This window comes from Lolium perenne, chromosome 6, assembly GCF_019359855.2.
Source record: "Lolium perenne isolate Kyuss_39 chromosome 6, Kyuss_2.0, whole genome shotgun sequence".
NCBI classification, from domain to species: domain Eukaryota; kingdom Viridiplantae; phylum Streptophyta; class Magnoliopsida; order Poales; family Poaceae; genus Lolium; species Lolium perenne.
In genome coordinates this window covers 219,210,026-219,227,351 of record NC_067249.2, presented here as the reverse complement: position 1 = coordinate 219,227,351, position 17,326 = coordinate 219,210,026, and positions in this window count along the sequence as shown.

Below are 17,326 nucleotides of genomic sequence, written 5' to 3'. Positions count from 1 at the left end.
GCGGTAGGAAATTTTTTGTTTTCTATGCAACGTTATCCTACAGTGGTATCAGAGCCGTGTCTATGCATAGATGGTTGCACGAGTAGAACACAATGGTTTTGTGGGCGTTGATGCTCTTGTTATCTTTAGTTTGAGTACTTTGCATCTTCGTGGCATAGTGGGATGAAGCGGCTCGGACTAACTTTACATGACCGCGTTCATGAGACTTGTTCCTTGTTCGACATGCAACTTGTATTGCATAAAAGGCTTTGCGGGTGTCTGTCTCTCCTACTATAGTGAAGATTCAATTTACTCTTCTATTGAAAACATTAGTATCAACGTTGTGGTTCATGTTCGTAGGTAGATTAGATCTCTCTCGAAAACCCTAAACCACGTAAAATATGCAAACCAAATTAGAGACGTCTAACTTGTTTTTGCAGGGTTTGGTGATGTGATATGGCCATAATGTGATGATGAATATGTATGAGATGATCATTATTGTATTGTGGCAACCGGCAAGAGCCTTATGGTTGTCTTTAAATTTCACGTTGAGTAGTATTTCAAAGTAGTTGTAATAGTTGCTACATGGAGGACAATCATGAAGACGGCGCCATTGACCTTGACGCTACGCCGACGATGATGGAGATCATGCCCGAAGATGATGGAGATCATGTCCATGCTTTGGAGATGAAGATCAAAGGCGCAAAGACAAAAGGGCCATATCATATCACATATGAACTGCATGTGATGTTAATCCTTTTATGCATCTTATTTTGCTTAGATCGCGACGGTAGCATTATAAGATGATCCCTCACTAAAATCTCAAGATAATGAAGTGTTCATCCTTAGTAGCACCGTTGCCAAGACTTGTCGTTTCGAAGCATCTCGTGATGATCGGGTGTGATAGAATCAATAAGTGCATACAACGGGTGCAAGACAGTTTTGCACATGCGGATACTAAGGTGGCCTTGACGAGCCTAGCATGTACAGACATGGTCTCGGAACACGTGATACCGAAAGGTAGAGCATGAATCATATGGTTGATATGATGAACACTTTGAGTGTTCGCCATTGAAATCACACCTTGTCTCGTGATGATCGGACATAGGTGCGGTGGATTTGGTTCGTGTGATCACTAAGACAATGCGAGGGATATTGTTTTGAGTGGGAGTTCACCTAGATTTTTAATTATGTTGAATTAAAATTTGAACTCAATTTGTCATAAACTTAGTCTAAACTTTTGCAAATATATGTTGTAGAGATGGCGTCCCCAATCAATTTTAACCAGTTCCTAGAGGAAGAAAAACTTAAGAGCAACGGTAGCAACTTCACCGACTGGTTCCGTCATGTGAGGATCTTCCTCTCTGGCGGAAATCTGCAATATGTGCTTGATGCACCGCTAGGTGACCCTCTGCGTAAACTGAAACCGATGAAGTAAAAGCTGTTTACGAGACTCGGAAAACTCGGTACTCTCAAGTTCAGTGTGCCATCTTGTGCAGTCTGGAATCCGATCTTCAAAAACGTTTTGAGCACCACGATCCTCATGAGTTGATGAATGAGCTGAAAGATATATTCGAGACTCATGCGGCCGTGGAATGCTATGAAGCATCGAAACATTTCTTCAGCTATATGATGGAAGAAGGCAGCTCCGTTAGTGAGCACATGCTCGCCATGACCGGGCATGCGAAGAAACTCAGTGACTTGGGAATAGTGATTCCTAACAGACTGGGGATTAATCGTGTCCTTCAATCACTGCCACCAAGTTACAAGAACTTTGTGATGAACTACAATATGCAGAACATGAACAAGGAGTTACCTGAACTCTTTGGCATGCTAAAAGCTGCTGAGATTGAGATCAAGAAAGAGCACCAAGTGTTGATGGTCAACAAGACCACCAGTTTCAAGAAACAGGGCAAGTCTAAGGGAAAATTCAAGAAGGGTGGCAAGAAAGCTGCCATGCCTCCTATGAAACCTAAGAACGGCCCTAAGCCCGATCTTGAGTGCTATTCTTGCAAGGAGAAGGGACACTGGAAGCGTAATTGCTCCAAGTATCTGGCTGATCTGAAGAGCGGCCTTGTCAAGAAGAAGAAAGAAGGTATATCTGATATACATGTTATAGATGTTTATCTCACTGGTTCTCGTTCTAGTACCTGGGTATTTGATACTGGTTCGGTTGCTCATATTTGTAACTCAAAATAGGAACTAAAGAATAAACGAAGACTACTGAAAGATGAAGTGACGATGCGCGTTGGAAACGGATCCAAAGTCGATGTGATCGCTGTCGGCACACTTCCTCTACATCTACCTTCGGGATTAGTTTTAAGCCTAAATAATTGTTATTTTGTACCCGCGTTGAGCATGAACATTATATCTGGATCTTGTTTAATGCAAGATGGTTATTCATTCAAGTCTGAGAATAATGGTTGTTCCATTTTTATGAATAATATCTTTTATGGTCAAGCACCAGAAAAGAATGGCTTATTTCTGTTAGATCTCGATAGTAGTGATACACATATACATAACATTGATGCTAAGCGAATTAAATTGAATGATAATTCTACTTATATGTGGCACTGTCGTCTTGGTCATATTGGAGTGAAACGCATGAAGAAACTCCATACTGATGGATTACTTGAATCACTTGACTTTGAGTCACTTGATAGATGCGAAGCATGTCTAATGGGAAAAATGACAAAGACTCCATTTTCTGGTATGATGGAGCGAGCTACTGACTTATTGGAAATCATACATACCAATGTGTGTGGACCAATGAGCGTAGCATCGCGCGGTGGTTATCGTTATGTTCTAACCTTCACAGATGATCTGAGTAGATATGGGTATATCTATTTCATGAAACATAAATCCGAAACTTTCGAGAAGTTTAAGGAATTCCAAAGTGAAGTAGAAAATCAACGTAACAAGAAGATTAAATTTCTACGATCTGATCGTGGAGGTGAATATCTGAGTTATGAGTTTGGCATGCATTTAAAGAAATGCGGAATACTTTCACAATTGACACCGCCGGGAACACCTCAACGAAACGGTGTGTCCGAACGTCGTAATCGAACTCTCTTAGATATGGTTCGTTCTATGATGTCTCTTACTGATTTGCCGTTATCATTTTGGAGTTATGCATTAGAGACAGTCGCATTCACTTTAAATAGAGCACCATCAAAATCCGTAGAAACGACACCGTATGAATTATGGTTTAATAAGAAACCTAAGTCATCGTTCTGAAAGTTTGGGGTTGCGAAGCCTATGTAAAGAAGTTACAACCGGACAAGCTAGAACCCAAAGCGGAGAAATGCGTCTTCATAGGATACCCTAAGGAAACTATAGGGTATACTTTCTATCACAAATCCGAAGGCAAAATCTTTGTTGCTAAGAACGGAACCTTTCTTGAGAAAGAATTTCTCACTAAAGAAGTGACTGGAAGAAAAGTAGAACTCGATGAGATTGATGAATCTATACTCGTTGATCGAGTAGCGCAAGATCGGAAATTGTACACTGCACCGCCTACACCGGCAACAGAGAGGAAGCTAATGATAATGATCATGAAACTTCGAACGAGGAAACTACTGAACCTCGCAGATCGACAAGGGAACGTACCACTCCTGATTGGTATGATCCTTGTCTAAATGTCATGATTGTGGATAACAATGATAAGGACCCTGCGACGTATAAAGAAGCGATGATGAGCCCAGATTCCAACAAATGGCAAGAAGCCATAAAATCCAAAATGGGATCCACGTATGATAACAAAGTATGGACTTTGGTAGACTTACCTGATAGCCGAAAGGCTGTCGAGAATAAATGGATCTTCAAGAGAAAAACAGATGCTGATGGTAATATTACTGTCTATAAAGCTCGACTTGTCGCAAAGGGTTTCCGACAAATTCAAGGAGTTGACTACGATGAGACTTTCTCACCTGTAGCGAAGCTAAAATCTGTGAGGATTTTGTTAGCAATAGCTGCATTTTTCGATTATGAGATTTGGCAGATGGATGTCAAAACGGCGTTCCTTAATGGAGACATTGAGGAAGAGTTGTATATGGTACAACCCAAAGGTTTTGTCGATCCTAAAAATGCTGACAAAGTATGCAAACTTCAGCGTTCAATCTATGGACTGAAGCAAGCATCAAGAAGTTGGAACCGACGCTTTGATAAGGTGATCAAAGACTTCGGGTTTATATAGTGTCATGGAGAGGCCTGTATTTACAAGAAAGTGAGTGGGAGCTCTGTAGCATTCCTGATATTATATGTAGATGACATATTATTGATCGGGAATGATATAGAACTATTAAGCAGTGTAAAAGGTTATTTGAATAATAGTTTTTCAATGAAAGACCTTGGTGAAGCATCGTATATATTAGGCATCAAGATTTATAGAGATAGATCAAGACGCCTAATAGGGCTATCACAGAGTACATATCTGGACAAGATTCTAAAGAAGTTTAGAATGGACGAAAGTAAGAAAGGGTTCTTACCTATGTTACTGTGCAAGGTCTTGAGTAAGACTCACGGACCGGCTACGGCAGAAGAAAGAGAAAGGATGAGTCATATCCCCTATGCCTCGGCAGTAGGATCTATCATGTATGCCATGCTATGTACTAGACCGGATATAGCACATGCTGTTAGTTTGACTAGCAGATATCAAAGTGATCCAGGAATGGAACACTGGACATCGGTCAAGAATATCCTGAAGTACTTGAAAAGAACTAAGGATATGTTTCTTTGTTATGGAGGTGACCAAGAGCTCGTTGTAAGTGGTTACACCGATGCAAGTTGGAACACTGATCCTGATGACTCTAAGTCACAGTCTGGGTACGTGTTTATATTGAATGGTGGTGCAGTAAGCTGGGCAAGCTCGAAGCAGTGCACGGTTGCGAAGTCTTCAACAGAATCAGAGTACATAGCGGCTTCAGAGGCTTCATCAGAAGCGGTATGGATGAAGAGGTTCATTGTAGAGCTCGGTGTGGTTCCTAGTGCATTGGACCCATTAATCATTTGCGTGATAACATGGGTGCCATCGCCAATGCACAAGAGCCAAGGTCACACAAGAGGCTGAAGCATATCAAGCTGCGTTACCACTCGATTCGCGAGTACATCGAAGATGGAGAAGTAAAGATTTGCAAAGTACACACTAATCTGAATGTAGCAGATCCGTTGACTAAAGCTCTCCCTAGGACAAAGCATGACCAACACCAGAATGCCATGGGTGTTAGGTATATTACAATGTAATCTAGATTATTGACTCTAGTGCAAGTGGAAGACTGAAGGAGATATGCCCTAGAGGCAATAATAAAGTGGTTATTATTTATATCTTTATGTTTATGATAAATGTTTATATATCATGCTATAATTGTATTAACCGAAACATTAGTACATGTGTGATATGTAGACAACAAAGAAGTCCCTAGTATGCCTCTTAACTAGCTTGTTGATTAATGGATGATTAGTTTCATAATCATGAACATTGGATGTTATTAATAACAAGGTTATATCATTGTATGAATGATGTAATGGACACACCCAATTAAGCGTAGCATAAGATCTCGTCATTAAGTTATTTGCTATAAGCTTTCAATACATAGTTACCTAGTCCTTATGACCATGAGATCATGTAAATCACTTATACCGAAAAGGTACTTTGATTACACCAAACGCCACTGCGTAAATGGGTGGTTATAAAGGTGGGATTAAGTATCCGGAAAGTATGAGTTGAAGCATATGGATCAACAGTGGGATTTGTCCATCCCGATGACGGATAGATATACTGGGGCCCTCTCGGTGGAATGTCGTCTAATGTCTTGCAAGCATATGAATAAATTCATAAGAGACCACATACCACGGTACGAGTAAAGAGTACTTGTCAGGAGACGAGGTTGAACAAGGTATAGAGTGATACCGAAGATCAAACCTCGGACAAGTAAAATATCGCGTGACAAAGGGAATTGGTATCGTATGTGAATGGTTCATTCGATCACTAAAGTCATCGTTGAATATGTGGGAGCCATTATGGATCTCCAGATCCCGCTATTAGTTATTGGTCGGAGTGAGTACTCAACCATGTCCGCATAGTTCACGAACCGTAGGGTGACACACTTAAAGTTGGATGTTGAAATGGTAGAACTTGAATATGGAATGGAGTTCGAATATTTGTTCGGAGTCCCGGATGAGATCCCGGACATCACGAGGAGTTCCGGAATGGTCCGGAGAATAAGATTCGTATATAGGATGTCATTTTATGTGAATTAAAATGATTCGGAAGGTTCTATGGAAGGTTCTAGAAGGTTCTAGAAAAGTCCGGAAGAAACCACCAAGGAAGGTGGAGTCCCGGAGGGACTCCACCTCCATGGCCGGCCAACCCTAGTGGGGGAGGAGTCCCAAGTGGACTCCCCCTTAGGGGGCCGGCCACCCCCCCCACATGGAAAGGGGGAATCCCACCCCAAGTGGGATTCCCACCTTGGGTAGGTTTCCTTTTCATATGGAAGGTTTTGGGTTCGGGTCTTATTCGAAGACTTGGAGTCCAACACTTGGGGTTCCACCTATATAATGAGGGGCCAAGGGAGGGGGCCGACCACCCCAAGACCACAAGCTGGCCGCCCCCCTTGAAGTGGCCGGCCACCCCCTCCCAAACCCTAGCCACCCCCCTCTCCTCCATATCTCCCACGTAGCTTTAGCGAAGCTCCGCCGGAATTCTCCACCGCCACCGACACCACGCCGTCGTGCTGTCGGATTCAAGAGGAGCTACTACTTCCGCTGCCCGCTGGAACGGGAGGTGGACGTCGTCTTCATCAACAACCGAACGTGTGACCGAGTACGGAGGTGCTGCCCGTTCGTGACGCCAGAGCGATCGTGATCAAGATCTTCTACGCGCTTTTGCAAGCGGCAAGTGAACGTCTACCGCAGCAACAAGAGCCTCATCTTGTAGGCTTTGGAATCTCTTCAAGGGTGAGACTCGATACCCCTCGTTGCTACCGTCTTCTAGATTGCATCTTGGCTTGGATTGCGTGTTCGCGGTAGGAATTTTTTTGTTTTCTATGCAACGTTATCCTACAGTTTCTCCTCTTGATCTTCTAATTTCGGTTTGCCTGAAGACCTTCCTGGAGGTGTAGTAGATGGGCCCTTGGAAGTGTGGTGTTCTTCTCCATGTTCTAGAGCAGCAGTTTGCCGGACAGGGCAAGCTCCTCGACCCACCTTGTGCGAGTCTCACTTTCTACATCGTCAAGTTCAGTTGGCCTCAGGCGCGAGCAGCACACCGAGTGTGCGCTGAAGCAACTAAAAATCGGGCCCATGTCGGGGCTATCCTATGCTCTCTGTTGTTTGTCATGGAATCTGATGTTGGAATTGGACTCCCCAACATTGCACAAGGTGGGTCGAGGAGCTTGCCCTGTCCGGCCAACTGCTGTTCTAGAATATGGAGAAGAACATCACGCAGCCAAGGGCCCATCTGCTGCACCTCCATGAAGGTCTTCAGGCAAACCCAAATCAGAAGATCAAGAGGAGAAACACCATTCCATTGAAAGAAGTGAAAAGGGTGGCATCATGGGAGCGACCGCCACCGAAGCAACGCCTCGCCGTGAATCAGACAAAGACGCAAAGTTGTGTTGGCATAAGATCCACCGCCAATCCAGCTCTATCCCTCCACACCGTTGTTGTGAGCTTGAGGGAGAAAAGATTGAGGAAGGGTTGAGGTGAATCCAGATCCAACCGCCATTGTATTTGCATGGGAGATACTAATGAATAGAAATCCTAAAACTACAGGGGTCAGGCCCCCCTCACAATCGCCTCCGACCACCATGGAAGCCAGCAATGGGAGGGAGAGAGACCGACGATTAGATCAGGAGAGACGTTCAAGGAAGGAAGAGACCACACGGGTCAAGTTGCCACATGGGGCAGTTCGATAGTTGGGCTTAAATGGCACGTTGCTTAAATCACCTCGGCCATTCAGCCTCGTTCAAAGCTTTTTTGGGGAACGCAGTACTCTTGATCAGATAATTCAAATGTCTATCCAAGTTGATACCCACCAACAAAAATTAACATGCGATGACTATAACTTCATCTATTATAGGTGATCCGACTCCAACTCACATATTATAGGTGATCTTGCATATGTTCTACTCATCTTTCTTATGCCTAATTCACTAGATGTGTTCAACTCATTGTTTTAGGGAGTGATGTTTTGGCTCCTGGGTGCATATGCTCCCTTTAGTTTGAACTCCGATTTTGATACATTTTCAAGTGTCAAAAAATTTCAAAAAAAAAATTTCATGTGTACATCTTCACATGCTAAGTGCGACCAAAGTCTTTCCATGAAAAATTAACTTGTAGTTTGAGCTGTGTAAAAAAGACAAGAATTAGTGCTGAAAATCAGGCTTTTTGTGAGACTTATTTTGTCTTTTTAGATCGATCACAAAAAATATCGGTTTTTCGCGAAACTGCACGAACGCACATAGATTGTCGAGATATACGTGCAAAATTTTTTGTTAATTTTTTTTAACAATTAGAAATATACTTTTTAGGTGGAGGGAGCATATGCACCCAAGAGTCGAATTGAATTTCCGATTGTTTTAGATCTACTCTACGGTCCTTTGATTCGTTATGAGATCAACATGCAAAAGGCAACATAATGACCATATGATTTCATTCCGGCAACCGATCTCGTGTTCCGTTAATTCGAACTCTTCAACTTCGTGTTTAGGTTTGTATTAAATTTTGACCAATTTCGTAAAATTAGACACACATAGTTGATCGTTTCGAATTTCCTTTAACTGCTAACTCCATCTTCTCGTTCTAAACTTTTTTAGGGTAAATAGTGGGAAAATCCCACTGCAATTTTTATATTATATATATAAAGTATGTACAAAGCGCTGAAAAAAAGAGAGAAAAAAGAAAGGCCAGGAAGGCCAAACTAGATGTTAAAAACTACACGTGTTTGTAACCATTCTCTGAAAGTCTCTACATGTTTTTTCTTCATTCTATGTGCCATCATTCTGAGTTCTTGCAGGTATATTGCTTTCCAACTATGGAAGCTTAGAGCTTGATTATTGAAATTTTTGTTATTTCTTGATATCCAGATAACCCACGCAACAAGAATAATAATTTCCATAGAGAGTGATAGCTTTATCTTCATTTTCAAGTCTGTATGACTAAAAGGTTCTTTGCTATTTGGGGCATACAAAATCCCAACATTGCTTTGCGAATAGGGATGGCAATGGTTACCAATGACCCACTTACCCGTCGGGTAAAAATCCAATAGGAGTACGGGTATGGAACAAAATATTACCCATGGGTTTGTAAATGGGAAAATATCATGCCCATCGGGTAGAGTGGGTATGGGTATGGGTTGATCCCATACCCGCGTACCCATGTACCCATCTAAAATTAACAAGTAGGCCATTGTAATATTCTAAACTACTTAAATTTTCCCTAATCATGCCTTCATGTTGCTAGGCTGAACCTCACGCTTCCCTATCTCACAATCGTTGGTAGGTTAGTAAGGATTAGACCCCTATTTAGGATCGCTTCACCTCCTATCATATTTTTTGATCAATTTCATGTGTTGTAAGTGCGGGTATTTTTACCCGCGGGTACCCATTTACCCTGTCGGGTGACGGGTATGGGAAAAACTTGTACCTGTTGATGGGTATGGGTACGGGTGATGGGTAAGATTAAAGGTGATGGGTACGGGTATGGGATGGTTCTACATGTACCTATACCCTGCGGGTGCCACCCCTATTTGCGAATGGACTTGACCATAAGAGATGAATTAAAGTTTTCTCTTGATTTCATTATAAAGTTGCACAAAGGTATGAAGGTAGATGACAGTTCTTTTCTCTCAGGAAGTTTCTGGTGTCCAGTCTATCTCGCAAGAGCAACCAACAGAAAATTTATGTTTAGCCTAACATAAATATTTCCAGACCCAAGAAAAGGTGAGGATGTGCAGGTTGTGATCCCATCATTGTTTTATAAGCTTGCTTTGGAGGAAGATTTTTACTACCCCAGAGTAGGACCAGATGTCTTGACTGCCTTCTTGCACCTTGATTTGAGTAATACTACAAATTTCTTTAATATTTTTAAATTCCTTGTAGTCTTACTGAGAAAGTGGAAGGTTAAGTAGGTCATGTAGGAATTCAGTCTTTAGCACATGCTCAAAAGTGTAGTCAGATTTTTTGGCAAATGAAACAAGATGCGGGGTGCATGCAGTTATCAGACCAAAGGTCAGTCCAAAAGAGTGCAAAATTCCATCACCCAAATTACATCTAGCCAACAATTTAAAAATGGGCAACAACTTAATGTAAGCTCTCTACTAAAAACATCCTTCCAGGTAGCTTTCCATTCGAATAATTTGAGTTTTTGATTAACTGCAACTAAGGGATATCTATGTTATCAAAGAAATTGGGAAAAAAATAGTAGAACAGAATTATTTTGAACTTCCAAATTTAGAGCACCAAGTCAACCTTGGTTCTGCAAATTTTCTTCCAAACCACAAGAGCAGCATGTTTGCGTGAGCATCTTTATTCCTCTTCCTCCACAAGAAATGTTTCATGTACTTAACAACCTACTCTTTAATGGTGACTGGCACTTCCAAACAACACATGAAGAAAATTGAAAGAGAAGCAAGCACAAACTTAACCATTTGCAGTTTACCACCATAATTTTAAAAATAAGCAAAACCACATAATCTTCTTTGTACTCTTTGAACCATTGATAGAGAATATTCCAGGGATGGATTTGTGATTCCAGATAATTTCATTCTACATTGCTTTCATGTTGTAAGTTAATTTCAAGGCTTGTATAGGAACTGGAGAGGAGTTACAATCAATCGGTCGCTATGACTAAAGATCTCTTTATATCTATCTCATGAGATTTATTGTTTTAGTTCATCAGTTCATGATGAGTTGTACATAAAAAACTGCACATCAGTGATGTGATTCAATTTCGGCCGATACTCATAACTCTTGAACTATGTTTTATGTTTGGAGATTTTGATCAATTTTGTCAAATTAAATGCACATGGTAAATAGTTTCAAATTTCTTTGTCCACGAGATCCGTCTTGTTGTTCCATAGAACTCTCATGTTGTAAGTGGTTTGTAACTTTGACGTTCACATACGAAGTGGCTACAAGTTATTTACAAGCAGTACTATTTACAAGTGTGATAGTGTAGACCAAATAAGATGTATGTTCACCATGCTAAGAAGAGGTGATAGTGCAAACCACGGTTTGTTGCTTGAGTGTAGTTGTCTAGTCCTCAATGTGGCAGGCTCCGTAATAAAAAAAATACAATTTAGCAATCCCGCCCTTAAGCACACATTGGTAGTCTGGATATTGTCGATATTTGACACTAGCAATTCCGATAGATGAGATTTCGGCCTTGTGTTTTTTACGAAGCTTGGAACAGGCACCCGTCTTCAAATGTGTCAATTGTAGTTTTTTGGTCAGCTAGTGTTAATGTCTTACTTTCTATGCATCTAGACGACTTTGGATGCCTCTTTTTGCAGGATGATGATCCTAAGCAACCATAACATGTGCCAAATGCTAGTTCCGAACCTTTTTGTTTGACTTTCAAAAGTTGCCACCACCTCCTGGGTGTTGCCAAATTGGTAAAATGAGGGAATCAGATCAAATGGATGGTCCAATGCAGAATTTTACTAACTAGTAAACAAATGTACTTTCTGGGTAGACTTGTGGGAGAGAGGAAGTGTTTTTTTTTGCCTTACGTTTGGCATCAATTGATCCAGGCTTTTGACATTGATTAGGTTGGAGAGGAATGTAAATTTAGCATATTGATGTCAATATTACCGATATGGAAATTTTGGCATCGTATAAATTGGGAAGTCCAAACTCCTCTTTTCTCAATGCCACCATGTGAACTTAATTGGTAGGATAATGTAGAGCTTTTTTTAGGTGGTATCCATTGAATTCTATGATTAATTTTCCAGCCCTCTTGAACAAATTTTGACACCCCCCATCTAATATTTTATCATCGTAAACATTTTTATTTTATAATAGGGGCAATGTTCACAATGTAAACATTTTTAAATAAAAAGCAAAAACAGAAATGGAATATAAAAAAGAGAAAATAAACATAGAAATATCAAAATATGAAAGAAAAAGGTACTCCCTTAAATGTTCCCCAACGCACACAGGGTGGCTAATCTGAATTTCATAAAAATAAACTTACAAAGAAAACGCCCAATTATTTGTGAGACGAAAATAGGCCGGCGCATACACGCGCCGTAGGTGTGCGTTGATTTTTCTTAAGGCCACGGCGGCGCCTATACACCGACCCGTGCAGCGCAAGTGCCACGCCGCACACCCGATGCGGTGTGGTTTGGGCCGACCCATGTGTCGTTGTCGCTTTTCTATACTTTTTTTTTCCTTTTTTGAAAGTTGAATATTTTTAAACCCGTTTTTTTTAAATCTGGATGGTTTTCAAATTTTGATTTTTAAAAAATTGATTAACTTTTGAAATGTTTGAATATTTTTAATCTAAGTATTTTTAAAAATTTGAACATATTTTGAGATTGAACAGTTTTTTTGGAAAATTGGTTTTTAATTTTTTTTGAACGTATTTCAATTCCAAGATTTTCGAGATTGAATATTTTACAAATATGAACATCTTTAAACTTGAACATTTTTATATTTGATAATTTTTTAGATTTGAATTTTTTTAGAAAATGTTCAAATTTGTACATTTATCGAATCTAAACATTTTTCAAAATTTTACATTTTTAAGAATGAATTTTTTTCAAATATGAACATTTTAAAACTTGAACATTTTTAAACTTGAATATTTTTAAATTTAAACATTTAAATTTAAATATCTTTAGAAAGAAAAAAGGAAGCAGAAAAGAAAAAAAACAGGAAACAACAAACAGGCAAAATAACGCTAACTAGGCCGACCAGCCCGGTCCATGCCGCGGGCGGGGTGTGCCGCACGCGGTAACGATCGAGTCGGCATATAGGATTCGCCCATAAATTTAGTCAGTCGCATTCCTACTATTAGGCCGAGAAGTCTGGACACAAAGAGTCGGCATTTCGGCCTGCCAACTCGCTCATCGGGCCTGACGTTTTTTCTTCCCAAATCAGGCCTTACCACAACCACGTCAAAAGGCCTAGCCATAGGAGCCATCATCGAAGGATAGCCTTTTCTTTTGAGCGAATCATCCGAGAACAGCCTGTGTGGGCTCGTTTGACGACAGCTAGTCCTAAAAGGCTACCAAAAGTGCAAGCTCCATGTGTCAGCTAGCCTCACCTCAAAAAAAAAAAGTGTCAGCTAGCCCATCGAGTCCGTCAGTTCGTTCTTCTGCACGCTGCCATAAACCCAGATCATAATATGCAGTTCACCCTATGCCACACCATACACCGAGATGATTGATATCTGAATGAAGGATGAACATGATGCCCCATTTAAGTGCATGATAAAACCAGGCAAATCAGAGCCAGACGCTACACACAGTTCATGAACGAAACCTAGCTAGCTATCTAGCCGTAGCATGTCAGCGTCGATCCATTCGTATTCCTTAACCTTCCGACCCGGCCTTGTTGCAGCCACGAGAGAGCTACTAGAAGGGTTAAATTTCATGTTGAGATCAGCGTGAGGTAGCCGCAATAATGAGGGAGAGGGGGGCAACGAGAACGTAACACCAACCGGTGTGGTGTGGTGTGGATCCCTTTCTTTCTTGTTCGGTCATGCAACGTATAGCCGCTGTACGTGACAACGCTGACAGAGACGGATGTGTGTTGGAGTAATCATTTATCTTGATGACAAAATGTCCTTCTCGTAATCATTTCTCTCCATGCATGCATTTCATTGACAAGCCGGAGGAGCAAAACTATACTGTACATTTATTACTCGGTTACTCGATCGATTCCTTCACCGCTGTATGCAAAATTAATCGGTTAAATGTAGATGTAAATGGTATAGATAATTTCCGCTTCAGATTCACATCCGCTTTTGAGGATATGGTAAGCACTTTAAAGAATTCGCTAGATATGGATGCATATGTGGATATTGATCAAACGGATAGCCAATGGATATGGTAGCGGATATGGTGTTGATAATATATCCAACGGATACAAATTATCTGACATTTTTTACGGATTATCCGAGGTTCTCAAATACTATTAACTAATAATAATTAGTTGAACCCCAAATTTCCGGACAACCGAGCATGTTAACTTCGCTTGTTGTGTTATGTTATTATCAACATTACCTCCACCGCGGTGTGGCGCCAAGGCGCAAACTGATTTGTTGCACATATAAGTTCTTTCCAATCATCTATGCATAAAAGGAACATATTTTTATATTTGTGTGCGAATATATTTGGTTATCCGCTTTTGATCCGAGTCCGCTCTGAATCCGCGATCCCATATAATCTATATTCCATCCGCATCCAGCCATTATACGCTATGATTCGTATGCGGTAAAATAATATGGTAAAGGATATGAAAAGAGCAATATCTGATTTTTTTACATGCCTAGTTACATGAGGCATGTTTGGTAGCATGCAGCTAATTTGGGGCTCTCTAGAACATGACCATGGATGGTATACCCTGTCTGAAACAAGACATGGGTCATGTTCTTCAGTTTGATTTGTTGCTTACATGTAATTTTCTACATGTGATGGGCAACTATCCCCTCTGTTTGGCACACTTCGCATAACCCATTTTGCCTCGGCTGATGCAAATCAAAATTGTTAGGTTGCAAGTAGCAGGCTGATGTGGTAACCTCTGTTTGGTACTTGTGGAGTTCAGATAATCCATTCGTCAGAAGGGGTGGTGATAGTAAGCACCAGCCAAACTAACAACTGCCCTAATGGCTGATACACCACGAGTAAAGCACATATAGCTCATGATGTATCACAAGTTCATCATCACCCACATTTTTTTAAGACCCCAAGGATCTATTTTAGTCAAGTCCTAGCTAATGGAGAGATATCATACCACCTCCCAAAATATACACGATGTCATCAACATGTCATGACCACCATTGATAACAGATGAGCAACAAAGCAATATTACTAATCAAAGTGCCTAGCTAGGTCCTAAGTCAGACCCTCTTCTCACTTGGTGTCATCTTAGCATAGACGCCACTTTTAGCGTTGTTGTCACTGAGGTAGTCTATATCCTTGATCAGGAAGCGCGAATCGAAGAGTTGGCCAGAATGAATAAACCTGGTTGTGAAGATCGTCCTCATCTAAGCGTATTTAACTATGGATTTGTTCAACAAGCTATCATGGTTTGGGCAGTTCTAAGATTGAGAAGAGTGCGCAGATCAATATGTAGGCTACGAACAAGTGAAACAAAAAAATAGTGCCATGGTATCTTAGTTTGATGTGCTACCTCAGCTTCCTCATCCTCATTGATCGTAAAATGCACGATTTCCTTGCACCGTATGATCTCCCTTTCTCTCTAATCATGCATATCCTCTTCCCCCACTTACTAATATAGTTGTGATACCAGTGAAGTCAAGAACATCATTGACAATCTTTTGCATCTGACTTTCTATCAACCCGTAACTTACCATGCTGCTCACGAGCTCAACCATCATTTTTAGGACGATGTCTGATAGAGAAGCTTCCCAAACCACTGAAAGTTTGCAGGCATACATAGTTGTATCATGGTCAGTGTTGAGATGTTGCATCAAGGACATGTCGGTCAACATAACCGAGGGAGCAGACATGTCGGGGAAGCTAGTAGGCATAATTTCCTACGGTAGGTTAACATTGTAAATGTGATTCTAAATCCTACAACACTAGCAATAGCAATGGTGAGCATGATACAATGGTAAGCACCAAACTACACAAATAATCTCTACTCGGAAACGACATAACAATGGTAAGCATGATAATCGGTTGCATATCTCCTATCTACACACTCACTAGCAACAAGCACCATCAGATCCTTATAGATATACATAGATCGAGCACGATCTAAGCTACAAGCGGACCAAGAGTTTGAGCTTCTTACAACCAGCGGAAGAGCATCAAACACACGTGTCGGGAAGAGGGAGAAGGTCTACGGAAACGCCGTGTTCTCAATTTTTGATGCTGCGAGGGTTGAGAGTTGGTCCATGGAAACGGCCGATTCGAACAATTTCTAGCGGGTCAAACCTGGAGTTGCTTTGATTATCGTGTAGGCCACAAGGCGAAAGACAGTTACACATCCAATCAGGCCATTTGGCTGGAGGACATACCAGCAAGCAAACATGTACATATACATGTAGATGTAGCACACAAAAAGATAAAGGGTGTCAAGTTGTTTGTTCATCTACAAAAACTGCGGGAGAAGCCCAAGATCATCTGCCGGCGGTGGTGGCTGGTGGAGGCGGACATCGCCTTTCCCTCCGCCTCTCGCCGGTGAGGGGCGATGATCTTGGGCTTCTCCCACGGTACGAGGACGCTCGGGGCAGCAGCCTTGGGTTCAACGGTGGAGGTGACCCTCTTCTTCGCCGGAGAGGATCGGCCTGCAGTTGATGGTGGTGGATCTATTGACCTATCACCGCATTCCGGCGGCGAGATGGAGGAGCTTGGAAGCTGGCGATGGTGTCGCCGGTGGAGGGTTGGAGTGGCCAGCCCAGGGTGGTCGCCGACGTGGGGGTCCGACCTGAATAAAGGCGGCGGTCCTAGGGCCTCTCTTGCGTGAAGAGGAGAACCTACCGGAGGCCTGGACTCGTGATCTGGCCGGAGTGTTGAGTTCCGGAAGGCTCCGTCGGCGAATGTAACAGTGCTTTTGCCTGGAGTTTGCTGGATCGGTGGTATTCGGTCGTGCGCACCCATGCTTTTATTCTGACCAATTGGTTCTGGAGGGAGCGGCGCGAAGCTCTTTTTCTGTGTTGACATCAAGTGACTATGGATCCATGATGAAAGTCGGAAGAAGAGAATTTCATGAAGGCCGGAGGGGAGGACTAGCTAAGGGAGGTTCAAGTCTCCGCGCTGTTGAGGGACTTGCTTGGTGTTCCGGACTTCACAGCAGTGGTATGAAAGTGGGGGCGACATAACAAGTGAAGTTCAGAGTCCTACCTTTCAGGGTGAAAACCCAAGGTCTGGCCTTAACTGGTTGTGCGTGTCAATGCCCTTGTTGGAGGCATTGTTTTGAGAGCGGGGACTATCTTCATGGTGAAAACCTAAGATCTTTGATCGGGCGACGACGGTGTTAGAGCACTGTTCCCTTCTTGGAGGCGTCGATTTTGGAGAGTGTATTTCGGGTGCTGTCTTGACGGTGGATGTATTGTTGTTGTTAGGCCCGAGATACTGTAGCGGGATTTTTGTTTCTTAGTTTTCTTTTTCTTTTTGTTGTTGTGTGCATCCGTAGTGCCATTAGGGTGGTGCATTGTT